Source organism: Lycorma delicatula, chromosome 7 (genome assembly GCF_047948215.1).
Source record: "Lycorma delicatula isolate Av1 chromosome 7, ASM4794821v1, whole genome shotgun sequence".
In the NCBI taxonomy this organism is placed as follows: domain Eukaryota; kingdom Metazoa; phylum Arthropoda; class Insecta; order Hemiptera; family Fulgoridae; genus Lycorma; species Lycorma delicatula.
This window is the reverse complement of record NC_134461.1, coordinates 13086039-13098498: the sequence shown is the minus strand read 5'-3', so window position 1 is coordinate 13098498 and position 12460 is coordinate 13086039. Positions and strand designations below refer to the sequence as shown.

At 29.4% G+C, this 12460-nt stretch overlaps 1 long non-coding RNA gene across 2 annotated transcripts in view; it reads right to left on the bottom strand.

Annotated features, from left to right (window-relative positions):
* The window catches only part of LOC142328477 (uncharacterized), a 28899-nt gene that overhangs the window by 12250 nt on the left and 4189 nt on the right, over positions 1-12460 (bottom strand). The window lies entirely within an intron of this gene.

The window sequence follows — 12460 nt, the reverse complement described above, 5'->3', positions numbered from 1 at the left end:
TCTCAGTTAAACCGCATCTCATTTAAAATCTTATTACATCTCATGTTAAGCTGTTGCATCGCACAATAAAAATTAAAGTATCATCAGAAACTGCATTTTGCACTAACTGGATTCGGCTGATTTTAGTTAGTCATTTGTTTTAAAATTAGAGGCATGAAAATCAGATTTTTTTTTTGGGAATGTCAACTTTGAATTGCTATAAAATCTAAACCGAGAGAGATAAAAATGTTCTACTTTTGGAAGTGGAAGTAGATTAAACGATTGTTTCTCAATAATCTTAATTAAGATTTAGCCCAAACCTACTATTTAAGCCTACAGATTGTTTCAAGTAAAAACGTCACATTTCAGTTATAAATCTCCATCCATTAATATCAGGTATTCATTTTGTAGAATTTTATTTGTATAGTTGAATTAAAAAACATTCGTGTTTTATGGTGAGGATCATAATAATCGATTTAAAATTGTGGCAATGTATGAAGGGCTGAAGAAGCAGTCTCAGTGAGCAGTACAGTATCAATATTTATTACAGTATATTGATATTTAAGTCATTGTATATTAGTATAAATTAACTGCAATGCCAATCTTCAGTCTGATGGGTTCATTAAGCCCTTAGCTGTGATATCTAATAAATTATATGGATATTTTATTTCCATGTGTTCAGTTTGTGCTGTTTCTTAGCAAGTTTATTTAACAGTGCCGCATTGTGTTAAAAGACAGTTTAGAATGTAAGTTAATTTGCATTTTATTGTGTTTTAAGTGTAATATGAATGAGATTGAAACACCTTCACTTACCGGTCAACATGACCATACAATTAAAGAGTGGTTCGAGAAATGTAATCTACATCAAATATAAATTTTTGCAACAGCTATCCAACATAAAATTCTGTAGCATGATTTACTTTGATAAAGTTCAAGACTTCACTGCTGAAACATGCAGTATTATTTGGAGGTCAGTACAAAGGATATGTAGTACAGCTAAGGAGTACGATAGTTACAACAGGTGCATTCAGTTTGAAACGCCAGGGAAAAGTAGGACACGTAATGCAAATCAGTTAATGCACACGTAATACAATCATGTATTGCACAGAATCATATCAGTACTATCCCTACCTGTTCAGAATTAAATCCCTACTGTTAAGAAGTTCAAAGAAATAGCTAGGAAAAGTTCAAAGAAATAGCTAGGAAAAGTTCAAAGAGGTCATAGCTTTGCTTTCATCTATGACCATTGTGAAAAAAAGTTGATTTTCATCATAAAAAAAAAACTGAAGATGGTCAACCATTTGTTGATGTAAAAACTTGATATTGCATTAAACAGAATTGAATCTTTAAAGACAATTCACAAATTAAAAATGGTTTTGGTTAGCCATACTAAATAATAAACTTTCACTGCTACAAAACAGGCTATTTAATTGAAGAATAATTAAAACTTTACTACAATTTATTTTTTCTTCAATAGTGTTTACAAAAATAAACATAAAAATTAATTCTTGAAAAAATATGTAGGCTACTCATTGAAATCTTTTTTACAAGCATTTTTGAATCAAAATTGTATTAGGTTACTAGTATTGGTTAAGTTGTCATTAAATTACAACCTATCATTTATTAATAAAAAAAAATATTTTAAAAATATTGAAAATGTCAAACTCAACATAGGGGCTAAATATAAAAAATATATAAAGTTTATAAATATATATAATAAATAAATATATAATTAAAGTGCAAAGAAGACAAGAAACTCCCTTGGAGCAGTTATTTAGCGAGTCAAAATGGTATCTTTTTAACAGGTTTTCATGATTTTTGAGAGGTTATAACTTTTTTATTATTACAATACACAAACTATTTTATTTGCCATAAACATCTACAAAAACACTGCAAGTTGTGAAAATTTGAGATTTTTATCACCAGCCCCATCAGAGTTACTTGAAGCCAAAATTTGAATTTAAAAAAAAATTATTTTTCAAAACTTCATAAGTATATCACCATTAATATTATTTATAGTAAAACTACTAGCATATTCCTTCATATAAAAAAATTCAAACTGAGTATGCCATATCCCTGCCTCTTGAAAAAATATTACAAGTGAAATTTCACAGTTCTTCATGTTCAACTTTTTTGGTAATATTCTCATAGAAAGAAGAGAGATAGGTAAACAAACCACATGACTATTCTTTTACCTTGAGAACATATGATTAAATTGTTTTTTGTTTCATCCTTCCAGGACCAATAGTTTTTTAGTAATGATCTTTTCCGTAAACCCTTACAACAATCACAAAAATAGGTGTATGCACTGTAACAAAAATGGTCACCACAGGTAAACTGCTTATATAAAAAATTGTTTTAAGGTTCTGAAACATGTAGGAAACAAGTGGTTAAGTTTCAATTTTTTTTAATTGGTCAAGCAACCAGCTTATGTTTTTTTGGGACACTTCAAATGGATTGACCCTAGTACAATACAGAACAAAAAAACCAGTAAAGATTTCAAAGAAAAGTAGAAAAAAGAAACAACATTGGTCAGAAGGGAGAAGGCAAAAATAAAGCAAAAGAATGAAGAAATAAATAAATGTAAAATATTTATGTAATAAGTTATTTTATTACATTTTATGTAATAAAATGTAAAAGTTTGGTCAACTTTTCCAAAGTTGACCAAACGTACAAAAAAAAAATATGAAAAAAGCTTACATGCTTATGTGATGTATTAGTTTCAGTCATTTCTGCTACATTATCCTATTCAGTCTCTAATTTAATATTTTTATTCAGAGGCAGAGCTTCACTACTATAAGTATTATTTGGAGGCCCGTTCATTATTTATAAAAAAAACACCAAAAAATTAAAATAGATATCCATAATAAATAAAGATACTATTGAGTTTTTTTACACCTCTCTTGTAATTTCTTAATGATTATTCTTTATTTATGTTATGGTGGCTTGAATGAGATTATATTTGATATTGATGCAAGCAAACTTTCTCAATGAAAAAGATAACACAAGAACAGGCGAATAATATTAACACATGATTGCCATGTGCGCCACATGTGGATCACATTAAATCTCTCTGTGAGGCCATGTAACATGGCCCTTCACTCACAGATTCTTTGATTCATAGTAAACGTATGTGATTTTTATTTTTTTACTTCCTTGTACAAAGTAAAAGTATTGCGATTGAAAAATTTCGGTTTTCAGATTTCATCAGATATATCCACTTTGACTATCCCTGAATCCATTTTGACTAGTTTTGGTGTGACATCTGTACGTACATATATATCTCACGTAACTAAAAAACTATCAACTGTAGGATGAAATTTTGGATTTAGGCTTGTTGTAACATTTAGATTGTAATATCTTATTGGTGAAATAACATTTTATGTACAAATGAGTATATGTAATTTAATAGACATATGAGGAAGTCATATTGTGTCCACATCAGATAGGTGAAACATCTGATTATTTAATATCGATTGAAAATTATAATTTAGAATTGTACTATTTTTATTTATGCATTTGTTTCTGTCTACTTTATAGATAATAAATATCGCTATAAAATTTAGTAGCCTTCTGTTTCATTTTTGTTTTCACTTTGTTGATGGTTACATCATAATAATTTAAAAAACAAAGTATTAGATACAAATAAGACTTAAATTTATTTAAAGAGTAATAAAGAAACTTTTACTCTAACTTAATATTTCAGGAAAGATTGTTAAACTAATAACGATGTTAAATTAAAACATCGTGCCAGTTTCCATGGCGTGAGTGGTAGCGTCTCAGCCTTTCATCTGGAAGTCCCGGCTTCAAACCTCGGTCAGGCATGGCATTTTCACACACTACTTGTCATTCATCTCATCCTCTGAAGCAATACTTAACGGTGATCCCAGAGGTTAAAAGGGTGGAAAAATAAAAATGAATATTTTAGCAATTGTGTAATTGTTCACTTTTATTAAAGAATTTGAGGAGTTTAAATGAAGTGCAGCAAAAATGTGTATATGTAATTTAATAGGCATCAAGAAAGTCATCTGGTGCCCACATCATATTTTTAAATATATATATATATATTTTTTTTTTTTCTGTTCTAATGCAGATTTTGGCACAGATTCTGATGAAAACCCAGAATACAGATCAAAATTTGACAAACTAGTTGTAAATGACAACACAAAAAATTAGAGGTTTATAGATAGTGATTCAGAGGAAATTATTATAACACTATGTTGGATTATTCTGTCAGTAATTTGGCTGATGTAAATAGAGGCAGCAATATTCAGATTTCTTGTACTCCCGGTCAAACTGACAATATCTTGGGAGTGTGCACTAGTGGAACCTTCAATGCTCCAGTGTTTTCAACAGTACACTATACAATGATAACAATGAAGGAGATAATGAATCTAATCTAACTGCAGTTAATAACGACTTAGATACACGTGAAGTTTTATGAGAACCTGCCAGTGAAAATTCAGTTATTTTTCCCAATGTCTTTCCACTATTAATTAATGATGAAATAATATCAAAGGCGCAGATGCCAACTCCCAAGAAGTATATGATGCAATTTTCAATTTATTAGTCAACGAGACAAATCATTGTGCAAAAGAAATGATTGAATTTTAAAAGAGAAAGAGACCAGCTGATAATTATAAAAAAGCTCTTAGATTGACAAAATTCATCCATCTATCCATCTGACAAAATGAAACGAAAAGATTCTATGGGACAATTTTGTGAATAGGTCTTGGTAAAATGTGAGAGTGTGTAGCAAGTCTGTTGTATTCTGACCAGGTTAGTAAACTAATTTATTGTAACATATTTGAGATTCTTCTGAGAATGTTCCACATGAAAATGCTGGTCCAAACGGATGAATCACCAAATCCGTCCATAAATAAAACTTAAAACCTATAACAAACATTAAAAGAAAACCCATGAAAAAAGCCTGATTACAGAATCATACAGCAGCAAGGGACATTGCCCAGGCCCTTCAATTCGTAGAGAGAAATGGTGATACTCCCAACACTTCTACATTCCGTTCTGTTCAAATAATAAAAATGCACCGCACAATGAAATACTGTACCAAGTACAACTCATCGACTAGCTTCTCCCAAAGTTTCAAGATCGATGAATCTTCAGGAAGAGATGTGAAACGATGAAAAATCTTTTCACAGGACAGCTTGTCTTCATCAATACTGTCCAAAACAAGACATCAGCACAGGGTGAAACTTTTTAAATTATTGTCTGGGGCTACACATGAAAACATATATGCTGGAAAAGAAGCAATTTCAGATAAAGGAGTTCCAGAAAAATATGTGTTAGAGCTTGTTGGACCATTACTTGATGCTGGATGAATACTTTATCGTGAAAATTGGAGTACAAGTGTGTCGTTGGCTTCTCAGTTACTTGATTGTTATACACATCTTGTTGATACCATTAATGGCTAATCAAAAAGGAAATGCAAGACTAACAGAAACCAAACTAAAAAAGGTGAGGTAGTACCCGATGTTCAGGTACAAAAAAGATAATATTGAAATGGAAAAATAACAGGGTGTTAATGATTTTAACAAAACACGCAAAATGGTAACAAAACAGAAGAGAGAGAAGGACATCATGAAACCCAAGGTGGCAACAGACTTCAACAGTGCAAAAGCATTTATAGATTTGTCTGACCAAATGAACTCATATTCCACCAGCCTTCAACATTCAATCAACAGGTATCAAAAAATCTTTTTTGAAATACTGTTTGGAACTTCAATTGTCAGCGCTTGGTTTTCATACAACCTTGTTATCAAAGCACAGAAACTTCCATGAAAACCCTAATATTCAGAGAAGAATTGACTAACATTTCCTACAGACGTTTAACAATGATGTGTAAACTGAAGTCAGTCAAGATGGATCTACAAAAAAGACCAACAGTAAATAGGCTGATCAAAACCTAAGTACATAAGAAGTCAACAGCAAGACAGAGGTGCAGTGGCTGCTATAAAATGAAGAGGCAAAACAGAAGATGAATAGGATGACGACAAAATGTTCTGTGTGTGATGCCTTTTGTGTAAAAATTTTCTTTATTGAATTATTTATAACAAAATTGATAATTAAATGATAGAAATGATGAACAGAATTGATGGATGTTATTGTTTTCTGTAAATATTTTTTTTTGTAACAGTATGATGGAACTAGTAACAAAAGTTTAATTGATGTAAATAGGTGGTTTCCTTAAGAGTTATAAATATACCTTTTTTATAATAAAAGAATACTTCGTAGTAAATAATATCAAAAGTCATGTGATCCCTCTAAGGCTCACATGGACCTCACATCAAAAGGCTCTGTTTGCAACACATGGCTCAAACCAGTTTTTATATAAATGTGCATATCTGTTACACTTTTAATAAATATTACATTTAAATATCACTAAAATGAAAAGATAAGTCTCATGGTCCTGATGTCAGTTTTATGCATATGTCTGACACTTAACAGAGCACAGCAACAAATAAATACTGGCAATCAATGTAAATTACACAAACTTTAATAATTAAAAATAAAACAGCAAAATTATGCGGAAGCAACTTAGATGCCGGCTAATGTTGTGAAAGATTTAATCATATAGATTAAGATAAAAATCTTACAACAGAATACAATAAAACATTTGCAGATTGGTCAATTTCAACTGATGACAATTATGTTACAAAAAAGAGCCTGATTTTGGAATAAATATTTCTTTTAACATGCCCACACTACTAAAAGTTACCAAAAATGGCAAAAAATACTAACTGAGCATTAATCAGAATACAAAAAAAAATAAACAATGCAAACTTGTTTAGTATGAATGTCAATAAGCACAAGCTTATGGAACTTTTATTTATTATACTATTGTCATGTTTGTCCTATTGTGAAACAAATTCATAATGGTGTGTAAATCTTTGCTTACTCATATCTTTCTTCAACATTATGTTACATCTAAAAAGTTAATAAACAAGATGAACTATTTATAAAGGAGTATTAATATTTATGTACAACATTCATATATTTTATATGTTTATGCCAATGCGTAAAGTAGCTTTAATCCAATAATGTTTTTGTTATTATTTTAGTCAAATTAGTCATAACTGTTTTTGTTCTTACCAATTTTAATGTTGTTGTCAAAGTTCCTAGAAGTCTAATTTTCTTTGTCTACGATGATGTCATTCCTCAACTTGTTCGTATTCAGAAATTTTCTTATCAGTCTTACATAATTCTTTTAATGGTCTATTTGTGTATTAAAAAAAAAATCTTTTTTATGTCTATCATTCCCAACCTTGCTGTTTCTTTCTCGCACAAACACTTGCAGACTACCTGTTGTCAACACACACACACACACTCTTTTTGTCTACGGTCTAGTTTGCTTCCCCCTCTTCTCATCACGCCACCTTTCTTCAGTGCAGGTCAAACTTCCACAGCGTGTGGATGCCTGCGACTCGTTCACGTTTTCTTCCTCGTTTAGTGTGGTAATACTCGGTTGCCATATCGTCTTGTTGTACTCGTCAGTATTTTGTGATTTCACAGATTTCTGTGATTGTTTTGCCTCGTTTCTTTGATAAGTTAATTTTTAAATTCAGTAGATAATGTCTAGTGTTGAAAGTGGTTCAGTTACTACAAGCCAGCCAAATTTATCGAAGCAGGATCTTTCCAAATTGGTTATTACAAATTTGTGATGCTCCGTATTATTCATTTCCAGTAACAAAGTGTGTCCTCTGCATTTTCTGATACACCATTGTAGATTACGCCAAGGATAAATACGTAAAAAAAACACTATTTTTTATTAAATATTTATTTTAAGAAAGAATGAGTAAGCATGTACATGTATATGTGCTCACAATTGTGCAAATACTTGCATCTGTATTAAAGAACTGTGATGTTAATTCAACTCTCATTCTTTTGCTTAGTCAAGTGTTAAATAGCGACTCAAATTTTGTTACATGTGAACTGGATGCAAGTTTGCATTAGAATTATAAAAAAAAGGAATGGTATGTATTTATGTGTACTTTAATTCACGTGTTCATCTTTGTACAAAAAATAATGTGTGATTAAGGTAAATTAAAATTATTAATTGCGAAATGAATTACCATATGTATTACGATTGCTCAAATTATTATTTATCTTGTATTATACGATATACATGAAATAATGTTTTTTAAATAAGTAAATTTTAGAATGTTTTTTTAGTTTTTATACATTTGCTATATAACGTATGCTTATGTTTTTGTAAATTGTACAGTACTTTTCAATTATTTTGAGATAATCATTTAAATAATAAATGATTATCAGTAAATCACTTAACCATTCATTATTGCTATTAATGGCCAAAATGTAGTGACAAAATCAGTGCACTAATATTATTAATAATAATAATGAACCATTAATTCAGTAATTCAAAAAGAGAAGAAGAAAATGATTACTTATTACTTAAATATTTATCAAATGAAGTGTTGTAACTATAACTTATAATATATTAATTTGTATAAATCATTATGAACAAGTTGTACATGATGTGTCAAGAAAGATTAGTTAAGAAAAGAACTGGATATTATTACTAAACAAACAATTGATTATATTTTGTTAACATTATAGTTATATTAGTTGTTTACATTATTATTTTCATCTATCATATTCATTATTATTTTACGATATTAATTATTTTCTAATTAAAGTCCAATATTTTTGGCAAAAACGAGTTATGTTTCTATGTTTTTGTTAATTTTACCCAACATTATATATCTGTTTCAAATAATTATTTATAATTCTAATTTTTCTGAGATGCTATTTAATTTCAAAGGCTTTTTAATAGAATCAATAGTTAATAGAATCGATTATTAAGTAGACATATGTATTTAGTTAGTTACGAAGATGTTTTTATTCTGTCTTTAGTTTTTTGTCCTTTATCAAGTGTTACAGTTTTCTGTAACTGATATCAGTTTATTTTAGTGAATTTTATTGGACATAGTAGGTGAGCAGGCAATCCACAGGGTTGGGCTAGTGGTGAACACATCTTCGCAAATCAGCTGATTTTGCAAGAGTCGGCAAATTTATACAGATGGACCAATCATTATATACAAAGATTAATTTATATACATTTTATATATATATATATATATATACTAATATATATACATTATTTATTTATATATACAAAGATTAAGGATTATATACAAAGATAATTCTACAAATAAGTTAAGATTAAGATTTATAGCTGCTAAACCTAATCTTTCCAACTGAATTTGATTAGAAACCTGGAAACTCTCCTCTAATCTCCAATGATGAACATTATAGGGAAATGATTGGAAGCTTAAATTATTTACCTTCAGGCAAAATACCAGACTTAAGTTTTGTCTGGAATATTGCATCTAGAGTACAGATTCAACCAATAAAGACCCATTTTAATTTTGTAAAAAGAGATTTCAGATATTTGTTATTCCAGAAGATGGTATTAGTTATAGTAAAACACTCAGTAGACAAATTGAGACATACAGTCATGCCGATTCGGCAATTTAAACATACAGTGTTTCTAAAATGGTGGCTGGCTACACTTTTTCAGATTCTACAAACTTTTTCAGATTCTAACTAAACAGAAAATATCCTTCGGAAAAATGGTGATTTCTCCTTTATTCTCCCCCATCCACCATTTTGTTATATTTATATAAAAATTTATTCAAGTTCGGAAAGACGAATCACATTAGTATTTGGTAAGCATCTTGGTAATAAAGTTTTAAAATTAGCAAAAAATCAGTAATTAAATACCTTCGCAAATTACAAAATGGCAGGCAGCCATGTTTATTTTTCAATCTGTTATATCTCTGTAAATAAATATTAAGGCTTTTATTTTGGACAAAATGACATTTTTTTAAATCTGTTAACAAACAGCAGAATTATGAAAGAAAATTGATGTAATTTTGTGTTTTCATGTCCTCCACTTTATGGTCAATTTGATTATACATTAATTTTTTTTTAAAGTTAAAACACCTACCTGTGATAATTTTATGTTAATTATTGTAAACACTAAGTGTAATTCAACAGTTTACAACTGTTAAAAGTTATCAGAGATGTTCAAAGTATCCACCATTAGAAATTACATAAGTCTCCAGTATTTTTCTGAGATATAATCTTAACTGTTCAAAAATTCTGGGAATATTCCTAATTTCTTGAAATTCATTTTGGATCCTTTGTTGAAGAACCTCATGTTGAGCTGAATAAACAATAAAATGTATCAAATGGCCCCACAGGTAGAAGTCAAGAGGGTTTAAGTCAGGTAATCAGGCAGGCCAGGGCACTGGTCTTCAGCAGGTCTATCCATTTTTCATGGAAAGTTTCATGCAGGAAATCTGATATAAACTGACTGAAATTTGCTGTATCTCCAGCATGGTGAAACCACATATTTCATCTTTTATAGAAGTAGGTCTTCCAGAAAATGTGGAAGATTTTTGTTTTAAAATGAGCAAGATAATTTTCTCCATTTAAACAATTTGATAGAATGACAGGATCCAAAAGATAGTCATTAAAAATACCTGGCCATATGTTCAGGGAAAATCTTTTTAGATGGCCACTCTGAAAGGTACCATTAGGATTTTCACTCTAGATACGTTGGTTGTGACGGTTTTGAACACCATCCTGTTGAAGGAAGCCTCATTTATACATTGTTTCAACAGTAATAGTCGCTGTCTAAAATTATTCAAAAGTAAAAAATTAATATAATTGTTTTATTATTATTTAATATTAAATCTTATTGTGAGAAAATTATTACTTAATTTGATACTAATTTACAATACTAGAATTAACAATAAATAAAAACAATAATTAATTAAAACTGAACGTAAAATGGAGGACATGAAAACTGACAAAAAATTACATCAATTTTCTGCCATAACTCTGCTATTTGTTAACAGATTTTAAAAAGTGCAATGTCATTTTGTTCAAAATAAAAGGCTTAATATTTTACAAATAACATAAATTTTGATAAAACTAATATTTACGGAGATATAAAAGATTGAAAAATAAACATGGCCACCACTTACAAAGGTATTTAATTTCTGATTTTTTGCTAATTTTAAAACTTACCAAGAATGCTTACCAATATTAATGTGATTTATCTATCCGAACTTGATATATAAATGTTTATATAGAAATAACAAAATGGCAGACAGGGGAGGGCAAAGGAGAGATCACCATTTTTCCTAAGGATATTTTTTGTTTAGTTTCACAAGCAGAAAACGAAAAACTATAGTCAGCTCACCATTTTAGAAACACTCTGTATGTATTGGGGCATTTTAATTCAACAAATTTTCAAAAATGTTATTGCATCACTATTTCGATGATATTTGGTATATGACAACTACCCGCCCGGTAGTGGCCAAAAAATATTTTTTTATATTTTTAAAAAAGTTTTTTCTTGAGTAATAGACTACTTTCTAGCCAACAGGTAAAAACAGCCACTTTCATGGCAGTTTTTTTTTTTCAGAGGTCAGAAAGATCTTTTTGGAAAGAGTACAGATGAAACTTCATCTTTGTGTACTCAAAATTCATTGGGTTATATAACCAAATCTTGTAAGGATTAGATGTTTTTCCAAATTTTGGGCTCAAAATAAATAAGTCTTAGGATAACAGGCCTGTTTTTTTATATTAAAAAAAATGGCTATCAAATCATAAGATTTTGAAAATATATCAATTTTGGGGCTCAAAAATCGCATGCGAGCAGGTGGCAAAAATCTGAAATGTTTACAGCAGTAAGTACTTTTTATGTACTTTAAAACCAGATAAAATTTATTTTGTTACTCAAAGGGATTGATGAGTAATGAAGCCATCAAAATCACTAAAAACAGTGTTCCTTTTAACCGTGAACAATGTATCAAAAAAATTCACATCATGTATTTTTTCAGATAATGTAGGTCAACTATACAAAATATTTTGATATGTCTATAATGAAGATATCATACACACATAAGTATAAGTATGACTCATACACACAAACTCATGATTAAACATGAAAGTGAACAGACATGAATGTTTGTGTAATCTTAAATGTATACATTGTAGAAGGCTCAGTTACTGTTTTGATTTCAATATGGCATGTTGTATTGTTGCTAGTGTTAATACTGTGGTTAGGTAATGTACACTTATTTATAAAGTAATTTTATTAGCAGTGAACTTCTCTTTTATTCAATCTTTTTTTTTAATTTTATTAATTAGAGAAATTTTTATTTTAACTGTAGAGAAACTGGCATAAGACAAAGTGAGGTGCAATGAGTAGTATTATAATTTATACTAACTATATTATTGTAAGAACCCTTGCATTTTATAAAAACACATTATGGAGTGTTCAACTGGGATTCACACTGAAACAGTGTGTCAAAAATTGACTTAGATATTTAGTACTGCACGATATTTTAGTTTACTGAACAGCAACATTGTTGCTGTTTTTTGTTTACTTTATTGTACTGATACTGTAGTACTGATTATTTGCTTA